This window comes from Emys orbicularis, chromosome 6 (genome assembly GCF_028017835.1).
Source record: "Emys orbicularis isolate rEmyOrb1 chromosome 6, rEmyOrb1.hap1, whole genome shotgun sequence".
Taxonomy (NCBI): Eukaryota; Metazoa; Chordata; order Testudines; family Emydidae; genus Emys; species Emys orbicularis.
The window spans coordinates 134,092,095-134,108,356 of record NC_088688.1 but is presented as its reverse complement, the minus strand read 5'-3'; positions in this window follow the sequence as shown (position 1 = coordinate 134,108,356).

Below are 16,262 nucleotides of genomic sequence, written 5' to 3'. Positions count from 1 at the left end.
TCCTGTGATCCTCCCACCTCCTGAGCATTGTATGCCAATATGAGCACCCACTAACTGGTGCTCTGTGCTCTGCACTGGCTGCTTGTTCACTTCTGAGTGTAACCAAGGTGTCAATTACTAGCTCTACAAGTCGATAGTAGGCAAATATAACAGAGTCGTCAGCCCCATTCCTGGGCTGAATTAGGGCAGCATTGTCCTCCACTCTCCATATCCATGTGCCCTAAAGCTATCTCAACCAGCCATAGAAGGATCCATGGCATGCATATAATGACTATAAAGTCTCCTATGCTCTTCCTCCAGCTCCCTTGCTCCTGGTGCAGCAAGTGTAGCTTAAGGATAGGGGACATGGCCCGGAGAGCCCTACACCCTTATAATCCCCCTTTGCTGTATCAGCCCTTTGAGGCCACAGTCAGCTGGCTCAATTTAGAGCCTCATTCAGGCTGTTTTAATCTATGCCAGAGACTTCTCTAGGGCCTAGCCTACCTAGGACAGGCAGGGGGCAGAAATGCAATGTTTGCACACAACCTTCCTGAGCTGTACTGTTCAGTTCTTGCACATAGCTGAGGACTGTGGCCCCTTTCTGCCCTCCCCATCAATATCAGCTGGGGCACCCATGCTGATGGTTCCTGTAACAGATCTTTCCAGTGGTATCAGGCGATGGTTTTCACTTGCAGAACTTGATTTCCCTTTGTTCTGCTAGACCCTAACTTTTGCAGCCTCCAATGCATGAGGTGAGGCATAACTACGCAGTCAGGCTTCTGGTTGATGTCCGTCAGCATGGCTGGGTGTGGGCTTATTTCAGTTTTGCTTGCACCTGTTCCTAATCCATTTAAACTAAACTAGAATCAACTTAGTTTCAATGGAAATAAGTGTTCACACAGCCTTTTGCACTGGCTTAACTGAATCAGTTTGAAATCACATCATCAATGAAATCAGGTTAGCCATGCATGGAGACCAGCCCACACATAGAACTCAAACACCCTGTGTTAAAAGTCACTGTAAGGGTTATTTCTTTCTCCCTCTGGAATGTCTCTGCCATGTTAGCACACGATCTGAAAGCATATCCTCTGACTCTATTTTACCAATTTCACTCTGTTCCTTTGCCATGTGTCTCAGGCCCTCATTTATTACTTAGGAAATCAACAGCCGCTGGCCAGATGCCAAACTTGCCTATTATTAATTGTGGGCAAACTGCTCACTCAGAGATCTTATCTGTTCATTTCTACTCCTTATAGCAATTGGCACTCATGATTGGTGATAAGGAAGGAGAATAATTAGATACATGTGGAGCGCTAGCACTGATGGGAATCTACTTGGCAAATACCAGTACAGCAGAAATCACAACTCCTCCTATAGCAGACAAAGCCTGTGTACAGTATTTAGAGAGCTAGGTTGAGTCTTTGAACTACTCATACACCTGACTGGATTCTAAATGAGCTGTAGGAACCCAGCGGAAATAAATGATAGGGAGAGGGTGACAATGAAACTAGGGTTTGGGGACACTGGGAATCAACAATGCTCTTCTTTGTCCCTGACCAGCTCCTTCCCTCAAAGGTCTGATCCCTTAAAGGGGAGCACAGTAATCTTAGTCTTTGCCCCTTAGCCAAAATAACACTCAAGGAGCCTACATTTGGGGCAAACAGGCACTACTGAACGCTGCATACCACAATGCCACAGCTGAAACACATGTGTAAAAGTACACTCCCACCACCTCACTGTGAAAGGGAAAATCCCAACAGTTTTATTTCAATGGGTGTTATTCTGTCCAGATTATAAATGTGCGCGTGTGTGCACGTTCATACTTGAAGACAGACATGTGTGTGTTTCCAGACTCTGTCCACATTTCCTTCCACACAGATTTCCTCATGGTGGAGAGTGTGTGTGATAAATCATCGTGCAAGCAATGGCACTTGTCCTTTGACACAGAAAGGTCAAAGGGAAGCCCTACCAGTCAGGTCAATTGAAAACGAACAACAGATGGGGCTGTTCAAGGGAAGGAATGTTCTTCAAACACAGAGTTCCTGTTAAAAGTTCAACAAGAGCCTTCAGAAATATTTATTCTATGAACGAAGATTAATAGCCTTCAATTTACTGCAGAAAAAAATGAGAAATTATCACATCGGGAGAGCGTTCCAGTCTTGTCTGCTATGATAAATGCCTAATAAATACAGATTTGGAATTAGACATGGTCAGATACGGAAAGCCTCTAAAAGACTGACCACTGAATTTTTTTTTTAAAGGGTAGTGGTGTATATTTGAAGTGCTTTTCATCTCTATTCTTTCTCTCCATATCAAAGGAATATTGGATTGGTATTACCTCAAAGACATTCCAAAGTTAGGGCTCTCTCCTGGAATACTTGGTTCTGGGAATACCGTACCAAAATTCTGATAAGCCTTCATTCACACTTTTAAACGAGTTTGCTTTGAAAGTGTTTATGCCCCTTTTGAACTGGTTCTCTGACTATTTACTCACAAGAATGTTTACCCCGGTGATCGGTTCAAAGCCAATAGTGCTAAATATTGATGGAAAGCTGAGTTCCAATTTATATCCCTGAATATTCTATGAGGAAAGCTGATCCTAAGAGTCATACTGATCTTATCTGTAAGCAGAAATGTGATCTACCCTTCCTATGTAAACAGCTCACATGTTAAACACCAAATATTTGTCAGGACCAGGTCACAAACAAACTACAAAGCAAAACATATTTGTTGTTATTACAAAGCCAATAACTTTTAAAAACAAAGAAAAGGATGGGATTTATACTGTGAATCATTTGGCCAGCTCTGCATGGGAATGATGAAGGCCAGTCTAGAAAGTGGGATTTAGGAACTCCTCACTAAAATCATTATTCTTCTTGTGCTACATTTGATATCAGGATCATGTCACACTTCAGCCCCTGGGTGGACAAGAAAATGCCCAGATTAATAAGTACATAGACATGCCCTCTGCCAAATTGAGCCAGCTATGTATCGACAGGCTGCTGTGCTCAACTACAGCAAGCAGGTCATGTTTTTTCTTGCAACTACTTGGAACCTGACCGAGAATGAGGACGTTTCCCTCTTCCATTCCCCCATGCCTAGTTATTTTTGAGTCCTAATTTTTTATTTCTTTTTATTTTTTCATTGAATGCCACAATAACTAAAGGGAGAAAGAAGCACAAGCTCCTGGCAATGTTCTCTGATTAGAATGTATCCTAGTCTACAGATTCCCTTCTCACTGGTTCAACCTCTGAACAACCTAAGGATAAAATTGTGCCAGGTCCACCCTGCAGGTACTCAGCAGGTTTTTGTATGCGTGTGTGTGTGTTTACCAGGCTATTCACTTCCATATCGCCAACTCAGGATGCATATACACTGCATGCTTCTTCCATGTAGCCCCCCTCCCCCACCCCACAGCATGGATATAAATATCAGTGTAGATGGTGAGGGATGGCTTAGGCAAATAGAGTACATACCCTAGGGGGCTCTCTACTTGCTCAAGCAGTGCCTCTCCTTCTCCTTGGCTATTTTGAACTGACTCCTTGCTGCTGGAGCCCTTCCCCGCTGCCTCCCCTCTGCCAGAACCTTCCACTGACATGTGTAGCTACACACCACAGGATGGACACAATGGGCTTTTCACTGCTGCATGTAGCTTCATGTAAACGACACACTGTAGCCAGTGGTGTGTAATGTAGACGTAGCCGAACGGAAAGCCCTTGAGGTCACGCGGCCTTGTTTCAGAGAACAGGGCTGAGTGGGGCTGACAATCCGAAGGTATGTGAAGGTATGTTGTTAATAATACATCACATCTTTCAGCCCAAAGGATCCCAAAGCAATTTATAAATCGATGGGCCTGACTTTGCAAGGTGCTGAGTGCTCTCAAATCCATTGTACAGCAATGGGGAATTGACATTCAGCACTGCTCAGTGGTACTCAACGTCATGCATGATCACTTCCTATCTATGCTTCTCGAGTTTCGGAATAGAACAACCTGCTTTTTTTCCCTACCACCGCCCTTGTAGCTGTTTGTAGATAAAGGACTTTACTCCCTAGCCCTGTCAATGCAGCTCCTCTGCTCAGCACTAAAATCACATACAAATTGAGGCCAGCCTGGGCTGTTCCCTTTGTGATACTCTAGCATCACAGTGGAGACATAAAACTGCCCTAAAGGAGCAGCTGAGTCCCCCGTTCTAGCCCCCAGAGGTGTAAAGCCAACTCTCCACCACCCAAATCCCTTCTTCTAGCACAGGACCATTCTGCAGGGGGTGGCTGGAGTACGCTGCACTCCAATATGTGTGGTTGGTTGAATGACCCGTATGGGTCTGTTCCAGTTGCTGAAAGTTAGAGCAACCACTGAGCTGCTCTTACTTGTGCACACGGGATGGAGAGGCTGCACCGAGCAGAGCTCTGATCTGAAGCTGCTGAGAATCTGGCAGTGATGGGGTGTACCTGGCCCTTTGAGGCCCCTGCTGGAAGTCCCGTGGTCACTCATACCACACCCCGCCCCAGAAAAGACCAGTGAAGATGCGTCCTCCAGGGCTGCCTAGAAAGGCTACACACGAAAACTCAATCAGTGCCCAGCAAGCTCAGGTAAAAGGGGCTGTAGGGGCCAGTTCCTGGCTGGGACCAGAAGCTGGAGGAAGGGCTGGAAGATGGTGAAACTTTCCAGGTAAAGCCATCTGGGAGACCCTGCTCAAGCAGGGAACAGATGGAGCGAACCCAAGGACTGGAACCCTACAGTAACTGGTGGAAGTGATGGAACTGAGTGGGAAGCAGCCCAGGGAATACAGCAGCAACTATTAAGGAAAGCAGTACATGGCTGCAGCTTACTGGGTCCCTGGGTTGGGACTCAGAATAGGGGGCTGGCCTGGGTACTCCCCCCACCCACCGAACCGGTGGGGAAGTGGCCTAAGTCCCAAAGAGGAGACAGGACTCTTTACTAAAAGCCTGAGAAAGGGGCTGGAATTTGAACAGGCCCAGAGATGAGGCTGAGGACCCTGGTGAGGGCTGGCCGTTTGTTGAACTTTGTTACCCTGGAAGGGGATCATCCAATCATCTGTTGGCTGTGTGACTTAGCTGAAGGGCTCAGCCACTGAAGACCCACCTGGTGAGATCAACAACCTACAGGGGGTCCCAGGAGCAGGGAAAAGAGACTGCAGCTTCACACCAAGCTGACTCTGGAGAGGTGAGTGTCCTCCTTTCACTCTGGCCTTTGGTATGTTGCATGGACTTAATCCCGAAAGAAGGTCTACGTACGCTGAAAGTAAGAGCTGCAGTGAAGCAGTCAGATACATGATGTGTGAGTACACTGAGCAGTAACACCGCTGTGCTTTTAAATACAACTCTGAATATGGCGATGCTAAAACTGACTGCACGTCAGCATTTCATGCTCACGGCTATTATGGTGCAACAAATTTGCTGTCTGTGGCACCATCTCCCCTTTCAGTTGCATGGTGGAAATTAATGCTTATTCACCCATCAGTATATAGCAGGTCCCCCACCATGATATCAGGGGCACTACATCACATGGGAGCAGACTTCCTTCAGGAGCCAGGATGGGATCTGGCCAGGCAGTGTGGATACATGGTTTTCAAGGCCAATCCCCATGTCCTGTTACAAGTGTATTTATGGGGGGCTGAGGATGAATATTAGTGAGGAAGCAGAGCCTGTTTTTAGTGATATGCTTTTATTTACTATCACATTCACAATGTAACCACTGAACCTGGAGTCAGTGTCTTGGAGAATTACCAAATGCTCACTGTGACATTACACTCCATATTCTTTATAGAACTATGCTCATGATATAGATATGACCTAACTGAGGGGGGCAACGCGTGACACTTGCTCTCTCCAGGTGTCTCTATTTAGGGTGATCAGGTGTCCAGTTTTCAACTGGAACACCCAGTCGAAAAGGAATCCTGGTGGCTCCAGTCAGCACCACTGACTAGGCCATTGACTGTCCGGTTGGAGGCTCCCTGCTAGCCTCTGTGCTGTGCAGCTCCCAGGAACCAGCCGGCATGTCCCTCCTCCGGCTCCTATGTGTAGAGGCAGCCAGGGGGCTCCACACGCTGACCCCACCCCAAGCGCCGCCCCTGCAGCTCCCATTGGCCGGGAATGGCCAATGGGAGCTGCGGGGGTGGCGCCTGCAGATGGGGCAGTGTGCAGAGCCACCTGGCCGTGCCTCTGCATAGGAGCCAGAGCAAGGACATGCTGGCTGCTTCCAGGAGCTGCTTGAGGTAAGCGCCACCAGGAGCCTACACCCCTGATCCCCTCCCGGGCCCCAACCCCCTGCCCAGGGCCGGCTCCAGGGTTTTTGCCGCCCCAAGCAGCCAAACAAACAAAAAATCCGCGATCGCGATCTGCGGTGGCAATTTGGCGGGAGGTCCTTCGCTCCGAGCGGGAGTGAGGGACTGTCCGCCAAATTGCCGCCGAATAGCTGGACGTGCCGCCCCTCTCTGGAGTGGCCGCCCCAAGCACCTGCTTGCCAAGATGGTGCCTGGAGCCGGCCCTGCCCCAGCCCCAGCCCTGATCCCCCTCCTGTCCTCCGAACCCCTCGATCCCAGCCCAGAGCACCCTCCTGCACCCCAAACCCCTCATCCCCAGCCCCACCCCAGAGCCCGCATCCCCAGCCAGAGCCCTCACCCCCCTCCATGTCCCAAACCTCTGCCCCAGCCCTGATCCCCCACCCGCCCTCCGAACCCCTCGTTCCTAGCCTGGTGCACCCTCCTACACCAAAAACCCCTCATCCCCAGCCCCAGCTCGGAGTCTGCACCCCCAGCCAGAACCCTCACTCCCCCCACCTCAACTCCTTGCCCCAGCCCAGAGCCCCCCCCCATACTCCAAACCCCTCAGCCCCAGCCCAGAGCCCCCTCCTGCACCCCAAATCCCTCATCCTTGGCCCCACATCAGAGCCTACATCCCTAGCTGGAGCCCTCACCCCCTCCTGCACCCCAGCCCGCTGAGACAGCCCAGTGAAAATGAGTGAGTGAGGGTGGGGACAGCGAGTGACAGGGGGAGGCTGGAGTGAGGGCAGGGCCTCAGAGAAGGGGCGGGGCAGGGGGGCGGGGCAAGGGTGTTTGGTTTTGTGTGAGTAGAAAGTCAACAACCCTACTTCCTTCCTGCCCCTGCACTTCCTGAGAGATACAGACAGTGGCTGCAAGGTGGCACTATGCCAACGGGGGAACCCCAGTGCCTGGAGAAACAATTGGAAACCCAGTTTATTCTAGGCATTTCTTGTGCCCTCTTTAAGAAAAAGCCGTATATAGGATTGGTAGGTCCAAAGTCAGGGTTATGTCTGATGTGCCCATCCAAAAGGGCTACAGAGCATGAGTGAAGCAGTGCAGTCCACTGGGTTGGCTGGGACTCAGAAGACTTGAGTGCCATTCCTAACGTTGGCACTGAGCTTCTATGTGACCTTAGACTGGTTCTCTCTCCTCTCTGATTTCCTTTCCACTCTGTCTTGTCTATTTAGATCACCAACATGTCAGGAAAGGGACTGTCTTTGTATGTACATGTCCAGCACCAAACATAACGGAGCCCCAATTTCATTTAAGGCCTCTAGGTACTACCACAATCCCAATCATAATAACAGCGCTCTGCCCAAGACTCGCCAGCATAAAAGTTGGGATTTGCCCCCCGTACTTCCTGGCTACTAAAGACTTGTCATGCTTCAGTTTTTTCCAAGTTCAGGTTTTCCTTGAAACAGCATTTTAGAAGTGTCTGGAACCTTGCCTAATGCGAACAGAGGGGAATCAAAGAGACGGAAGGTGATTTGTATGTTGGATTCTTAGTCAGATGTGGTTGCTCTATTCTTAGTTTATCTGGACTTTCACAACAGAGAAAGTGGGGTGGTAACTATTTCACATCAAAGGCCACTGGTTTGTTAATTTGAAGGGTTTTTTTCCCATAATTTCATTCAAATATTAAAAGATTTTGCCAGCCAGTGTAATATCAACCAGCTCTGGCTGCCTGGTGCACTGCTGGGGTAGCCCAGTGCATGCTTTAGTTGTCAGTTTCCTCCTCCAGTTTTCTTTGATTGTATCAGTCAGGATGGGTTCAGATTACCAACACACTGGCATTCACATTCCTCTCTGGGAAGTCCCCCTTTCTGCATGACTCATGGATTCGGAAACGCATGCTAAATGGACACATGAAGAATACCCCCACCACACTCTGCAGTCTTCCTCTTAGTCATGAGCTAAGCATGTTTCACTCTGGGACTCTGCCAAGTTATGAACTTCTGAGGGAAGAGTGGCTTGCAGGGGAACAGGGACATCGAGCACTTAACAAAACACTGACTCACAGATTCGACCTCCCTTCCTGTCAAGCCCTGACAAAAACTCAAATGTTTAAAAGTGGAAAAGTAGTGTCATTTCCCCATGCTCATAAGCTGACAGATGCTATTCTTTAGAGGAAGGATGGCCTGCTGTGAAGGTGCTGCTCTGGGACTCAGGAAATCTGTACTCAGTCCCCGGCTGTGACCTACACTACCTGTGTGACGTTGGAGCAAGCCACTTAATCTCTGTGCCTCAGTTTCCCCTCTGTAAAATGGGGATAATAGTAGTTCCCTACTTCATAGAGAGACTTTGATGACAAAATATTAATGTCTGAGCTGCCAACCTACTACAGGAATAGAAGCTATATAGATTAGTGATCTTCTGATTCCTTTTGGGTATTAAAACAAAGAAGTGGTAAAATGTAACTGAAGATGGACAAATATTGGAAGCATCCAGTTATCCAAACTTTTCTGAACTGCTTTGGTCAAAAAAATCTTACAAGAACAGGCTTTTTTACAGAATTTCCAGTACTTCCAGATGGATCAGGAATATTGCAGGAATAGCTTCTCTAGTGGTATTTTGGCTGACTGTTCTTTTCATCTAATCATTGCTGTTGTTTGTTGTGCTATTAATGTGCTTGGTGCTTTGTTTCAACTGTCCCAAGAAGTTCAGAGAGAAGTGAAGATTTAAATAAAGAACAAGAAAAAGTTTGGCTCACTAAAAATGGTTGCATTTCGGTTTGGGGGAGAACATTTGTCTTAGTTATTTTATACAAATAACAACACTGTGCTCTAATATAGCACTCTTCATCGGTAGATCTCCAAGCACTTTACAAAGACAGACAGTATAATTATCCTCATTCTTCCAATTCTGTCATGCAACCCTAACTTAAACCATAGAACTGGTGGTAAAATCTGGAGAATAAGACTTACCCTGTAGCACTGTTGCCTAACACACATAAAAGGCTGTGTTGTCCCAGCCACACTAACTATAAAACAACATAACCTTGCTAATGATTTGGGGTCTCTCTGACCCCCATCATGAAAAAAAATCTAAATACAATTTTTTGTGTGTCAAACCTGTGCCTCTTCATACATTAAGTATGTGTTCAGTCTTTCCACATTGGTTTTATTATCCTACCTGTTGTGTTTTTTGTGTAGCGAAACAAGTCACTAAAAAAATAATAGGGTCAGATAGATCCTTAATGCAGTCAGTGGGGAAAATGGAAATACTATACTTTCAAAGTCTTTGGGGTCTCTTGGATCCCAAACATACACAAAAATTTAAATAGAACATGATAGACAAACCACTGCCTCTCCTCTCTTCAAGTATTCTCAAATTATGATGAGAACAACCTCTTAGCACTGGTTTTGTCTGCATACCTGTTGTGGTTTTAGTGTAGCAAAAAAGTTATTAAAAAGGTATTGGGGTTAGCTAGCCCCCAGATTCATTATGCAGGTATTCTAGCATCAGCTTGTTTTTATTTTGAGGCAGCAGTTATGATACAAATCTTTCAGCATTGTAAAATGCACCAAAAGGGTCTTGGAGGGTCTGTGAGACCCCAGATAACCTTTGCCTCATGTATCATCACAACTGTCCAGCAAATTGATTTCTTTGAAGATAACACTTTCAATTTGATTTTTCTGCAAAGCCTACACTTGCTAGGAAGAGTTTCTGGAGTCACAATTGTCAGATACATTTTTTGGCAAGCCCACACTTGACAGATACGGTTGCTGGGGCAACGACCCACTGTTGCATGGCACATGCACACTGCATGTCTGAATGCATATATTATTTGGATTTTGTTGACTCACACACAGCATAATAAATCTGAGTAAGAGACGGATGTTTCTCAGGGACCTGAGTACAGAAATGGTGAAACTTCTGGTGCAGGAAAGGAACGCTGCAGCCTTTCTTCAGGCTTCTAGGGAACCAATGTCTAGTGCTCTGATTCAGAGCCTAAGAAAAGGAGAAGATGTGCACATCTCTTCCAGAGAATGAGACAAAAAACACATCAAATGTGCTAAGGGTAAAAACTTTGTATGTTCAGAACTTGTCACCAAAGTAGTAGGCCATTTACTACCACATTGCTGTGTTTCTTCCCTTATAGTGTTGCTGTGGCTATCTATTCATTGTTTAAGCAGGGGCAGTTAGACCTCAACACCTGTATAGTATGCAACTTTTTAAAAAATGTGTTTGATCCTGGGGTCAGTTAGACCCCAATGTAAGTACTGCGTAGTGTGCTTCTGAATCTAGGAAAGTTTTAACTTGTTCATAGTTTCATAGTTTACTGGTTACAATAAAATCAGTTGTAAATGCAGCCCATGTTTTTCCCAATCTAGTTTCAAATTAATATTTCAGTATTTTGAAATGCTGAAAATGCCAACATTTCAAAACGAAACACTTTGTTTCAAAGGAGTGACAGTTATTATTTGGACATTTCCAGATCAAAAATGTGGGGAACAGTTCATTCTATGGAAAATTATATTTCAATGTTTTGTTCTATTTTGGGATGAAAACAAAGAAATGGGTTTTCCAGTGAGAGAGAAATTCCATTTCCTACTTACAGACAGATTGCAACCAGCAGTGCAAAGTGCATGTCAAATGCTATGAAATTATGATGATTATTTTGTTTCATCGTAGTGCCTAGAAGCCCCTGTCGTGGTCCAGGATCCTACTGCAGTCTACAAACACAGAACAAAAAGACAGTCCCTGTCCCAAGGAGCGTACAGTCTAGGTATGATTTACACCTGTGTTGCACTGGTGTACATGACTGCACAAGATGAAGGGCAATGGAAAATCTGGTACAGAGATTTTCAAATTTTCTTTCCTTGCACATTCACACCAAAAACCTAATTCTATGAGTTAAGCTTACTCCGTTGTGGAGAAAAAATGATGCCACGTGATTTATGTGACCAATCACAATGAAGAACCACAGCTCAGATTTCAGATTGTGAATGAAATTTGTGAAAAATGTTGTTGAATAATAACAGATTAAAGACAATGGTGATCTGCTCATGGACATTCCACAGACAGAAAATGAGGTGAAATGCCTCTGATAAATTATTGATGTATTCAGTTCTACCAGTCATGCTGCACAAACAAACCTACCGTAAGCTTGGAACTCTTTAACACTGTGGATAGAAATGTAAATCTGTATAGTAAGCTGGCTATATCAGCTCATTGTCAGAACAGCTGCATTGAATGGTTTCCAAGGGGATGGATTTCCTTTCTTAGCCTTAGCTAGACCTAAGGCTCAAACCCAAAATACAGAGTTATGAAGTGGGAAAGGGAAGACATAAAAAGGCTTTGGGAATTCCTCCCCTTTAGCCTCACAGGTAAGGAATCCACTGCTGGGAATAGATGTGCACTAAGAATTGAAAGAGTTTGTACATACAATAGTGCACAAGCTATTTTACTTTGAAATGTAAGGAAAACCAATTATGATCTTTAAGAATCCTAAAAAGAATGGGTAGCATTCTGTCCTGATTTACTCAGTGCAAATCCCATTTACCCAAATGGAACTGAACTGAATATAAATTACAGCAAAACATGGCCCTCTGAATCCATTGTATATTAAGTTTAATCCACTTTTTGTACATATCTATCTTCCTACAGTCTGTCAAAATATTTCAGATCTTTGCTTTCAAGTCTAAGTTCTGTTCAAATGAAACACAGGCAGAGTTGTTCAAACCTTTCCCATCAAAGCCTGCAATTAGAGTTTTGTTGAGTTATTCATTGTGAAAAATATTCTTTGCAAATTTGGAGAGTTATCCTAGTCATGAATTCTTCCTGAGCGGATCCTGGTTTCTGTTCAATCAGTGGTTCTCAATTCTTTCTATGCGGTGACTCCATGTTACAACACAAAAGGTTTGGAGATCTCTCGCCCATCAAGAAAGGGGGCAGATGGCTATTCCTCCCTGCTCCCCTGACCTATTCATGATCTCCCTGGAGGGCTTGACCCCCAGGTTGAAAACAATAATTTGGTAATATCCCTTTAAATAGCCCTCTAGTGGACTCCCTGGTCATCTATTGCAGAAGCCACCAGAGCCTAAGAGAGTGGCAGTATGTGTATAGAGTCATCGAAGGCCTTGCGACATACAGGTAGTAAACATAGTTCTTTGGAACTCAGCTGGGTCCCTGGGTTTCCTCGTTCTTAATGTTGTATAAAGAGCAAGAATCCCTGTACTAATCTACTTGTTATGCTCAAGTATTCACTGGAGAATTTTGATGAACGACTTTCAGCTTAGGAATAGTTTGTGAACCCTGCACTTTGCCTATTCGCTATTTTTTACTCCCGCTCTGCAGCTGGTTATTTTGTAGTGTTGTTTTCCTCCCTGACTGGATGACTTAACTTTTTTAATGAGAGGAAAGTGGATGCCAATGGCATGTATTGAATTGTGCTAAAATTTGAGAAGCTGCTGGGATTTTTGGATCTGTTCAGGAACACTCCATAATTGCCCAAACAGCTGACCATACAGAACAGCATGATGCCACAGCTAATAGCAAACCAAACTGGGGACTTTATTATGAAAACAGTCACAAATAGGTTACTTTCTATAATCAACCAGCTCTGTCAGAAGCCATGTGAAACTCAGCTTGTTTGGGAACTGAGTATAAAAACCCAGTTCGTATTTTTTGAGAAATTGTGAGCCCTTTCATCAGGAACCCAACTGAAAGATCTCCCTTGGGAAATGTCTTGGGCCTGACACTCCTGTTGGTTTCATTGAGAGTTAGTTTTATCCCAGGCTACGGAAAGAAAGGAAGGAGGATGAATTTTGTCTCTATATTTCCCGTTTCCTGCCAGTGGTGCCAATTCAGATATTTCTTGGGATCCTGGGTCTCCCTCAGCCTGGGAATCTCCCCTCTCCCTTACCCACACAATGCATGACCCACTGCTGACAGGAGTCAAGTACTTAGCAGCCTCCCCTGCACTCTGCCATCCAGAACTCCCCCCGCAGACTCGCCGTGCGCCAGATCACAACACTGTTTGGTTCAACTGCCTCTCCGGCTGCATGGAGGGATAGGCAGGTCAAATTTCAGTGGTGTTGCAACCATGCAGCCAGAGTAGTGCTTTGGAGAGCTCTGGAAGTAGCTGTACTGATTTGGTACAGGACCACTGCTTAAAAGGGATCCGGCCATGGTCCCCAGGCTCCATGGACTACGGAATTTTAAGCAAGTGCAAAAACCTGGAGTGCAGAGGGTTCAACTCCAGCCCTGACTCGCCCTAATTGGCACCACTGTTGACTGCTCTGACCAGAACCAGGAAGTGTAGAAGTTCATAAAGTGAAAGAGTGACAAAATAAGTTAACTCATGATGCTCCCAAGAGTGCTTTGAAATCTTCTAGCTCTCTCGCTTGGATTCTCCATGCTACATGGCAAACTACTGACCCTTCAGTGGGGTCTGGTTGGTTCTGTGATTCCCAAAGTGCATCAAACTTGGCCAGTTCTTGGAAGTATCTGTTGATTACAAACTCAATGTGCTAAAATATGCAAAGAGGAGATTTAAAATGAAAGGATAAGCAATCAAAACTTACGAAAAAGAAAACACATTTGTTGGCAAAGACTAACTGGCTGTTGCATAGGAATGGAATGAAGCATTCTGGCTATCCCATTTTTGTACTGTGTTTACTATAGTGATATTCTCAAGATAGATACTCAGCATTATTAAAGAGCTCTGGCATGGTTTAGAGGGTGACCCCAATTTGAGTGATGTGTCTTATTGCCGTAGTGACACACAAATTGGCTATGAATCTTCAATGAGTTGTTATCATATGGGTGGATCATGAAGGTGCCAGAAGATTTCTGCTTCCTACAATGATATTATATTATGATATTATAACAGTCTCAAGCCCCAGTTTTGCAAACATTTATGCATGTGCTTAACTTCAAGCACATTAGTAGTCCTGTTTCAGAGTGGCAGCCATGTTAGTGTGTATCAGCAAAAACAATGAGGAGTCCTTGTGGTACCTTAGAGACTAACATTTATTTGGCCATAAGCTTTTGTGGGCTAGAACCCACTTCATGAGAATCATGGAGTGAAAAATACAGCAAGAGGTGTGTATATTTTACAGCACATGAAAAGATGGGAGTTGCCTTACCAAGGGTGGGGTCAGTGGTAACGAGGCCAGTTCAATTAAGGTGGAAGTGGACTTCAGCAGGAGTGCTCACATGCTTAAAGCTAAGCACGGGTGTAAGTGTTGGTAGGATCAGGGCCTGAATCCTTAGTTATTAGAGCTGGTCATAAAATGTTTGGTTTCTTTTCCCAGAAACTCTTGTGGAACTTTTCAATGAAAAATCAATAACCAAAATATTTGGCAAAACCACAAAATATTTCCACTTGGAATGCTACGGCGGTGCCTCATGGGAATTGTAGTTCAGAGAGTCCAAGGCCAGAATGGACCATTGTGATTATCCAGTCTGACTCTCTGCATAACACACGCCACACAGCTTCCCCAAAGTAACTCAAGTGCCTCATATTCTCATTCTTCACTATAGGCCAGGCTATCTGTCAGACTACAGCTTCCACAATGCTCCAGTCTCCCCCTTCTTGGTGAGGGGAGGCAATGCATCATGACAGGCCCATTGCCACAGTGCATCATGGGCACAAAGTCCAGCTGGGAACTCTGGCCCAAAGAGGAGAATGCAGACATGAGTCAGCCAAACCACAACTCCCATGAGGCAGCAGCAACATTTCAGAATAAAAATATTTCCATTTTCAGCCAAAAAAATGGAATGTTTTCCATTTTCAGGCATTCAGTTTATGACAAATCAAAAATTTCAGCTGATTGCAGATACTTTTCTTGAAATAATTGTTTCGTCCAAACCCAATTTTCTGTCCTATTAGTCACTATTCTAAATGCTTTTTACTAGATTTGTTACACATGGTAAATATCTAATCACAATATTTCACAATACTAATAAATGAGCCCCACCTAATACAGACAGGTGATGCCACTATCAAATTCAGTAATCTCAGGCAGCCATCTGCAATCGGTTGCATAATGGAATCATAATTACTATTATGTCAACTACACTTATGCAACACCTAGAATAGTTACTGGGGAAGCAGAATCTGTGTCTAGGAGGAAGCTGGAAGTTTTGATTTGGTTTTGGATCCTGGAAAAGCTTCAGAGGCATTCCAGGATTAACACATGATTCTGTAAAAATGATCAGCAGCAAAATAGTCAGCGATATTGAAACTCAATTTGTTATATTTAACTATTAGACCTAAAGTGCAAACGAGGCAGTTCACACCTCTTAGAGCTATTGTTTCAGGCTGTCTGCAGATTCAAGAAGTCAACACTGCCTCAATTTACACTTGGTTGACATCTTTAAGGTTTTCTTCATAACCATGAGGATTAGCACTCTAAAAAAAATAACCTTAGATTCTGCAACACAACTCTGTAGTAAAGTTTGGATCCCACTACCATGAAATTGTGGAATACCAGTGGCCCAGGACATGGCACTGACTGCAAATGATGAAGGAATGTGGACATTTTGGTTCAAATTTGTTGATGAGAAAAGGTGGTGGGAAGAGATAGTTTGAACCAGTAGAACCATTTAGAATGATATGAGGCTAATGACTTAGAGGTACAGAACTACAATAAGAGTAAAGAATAATATTTACCATTAATAGGGCAATTTATATCTTCACGGCTCTATGCAAACTTTAATTGCACTAATCATTTATATCTAAATGATTTAAATCATTTTAATTATTTGAACCATTTAAATGCTTTTTAAATTGTTTAATATATATATAACATCTATCTAATTAATCCTCAGAACATTCCTGGGGAGTAGAAAGGTCATTAACCCCACTTCTCAGATGAGAAAACTGAGAGACACAAAATTTTCAATTCTGGTCAGTGCTGGGATAACCCTGGTCCTATTGAAGTTTGGGGTCAGAGTTAGTCCCACGCTCATTGAAACCAGAGTGTCTTGAGATCAGAATTAGCCACACTCAGTGCTTCTGCAAATCCCACACAGAGTGATTAAGGGATT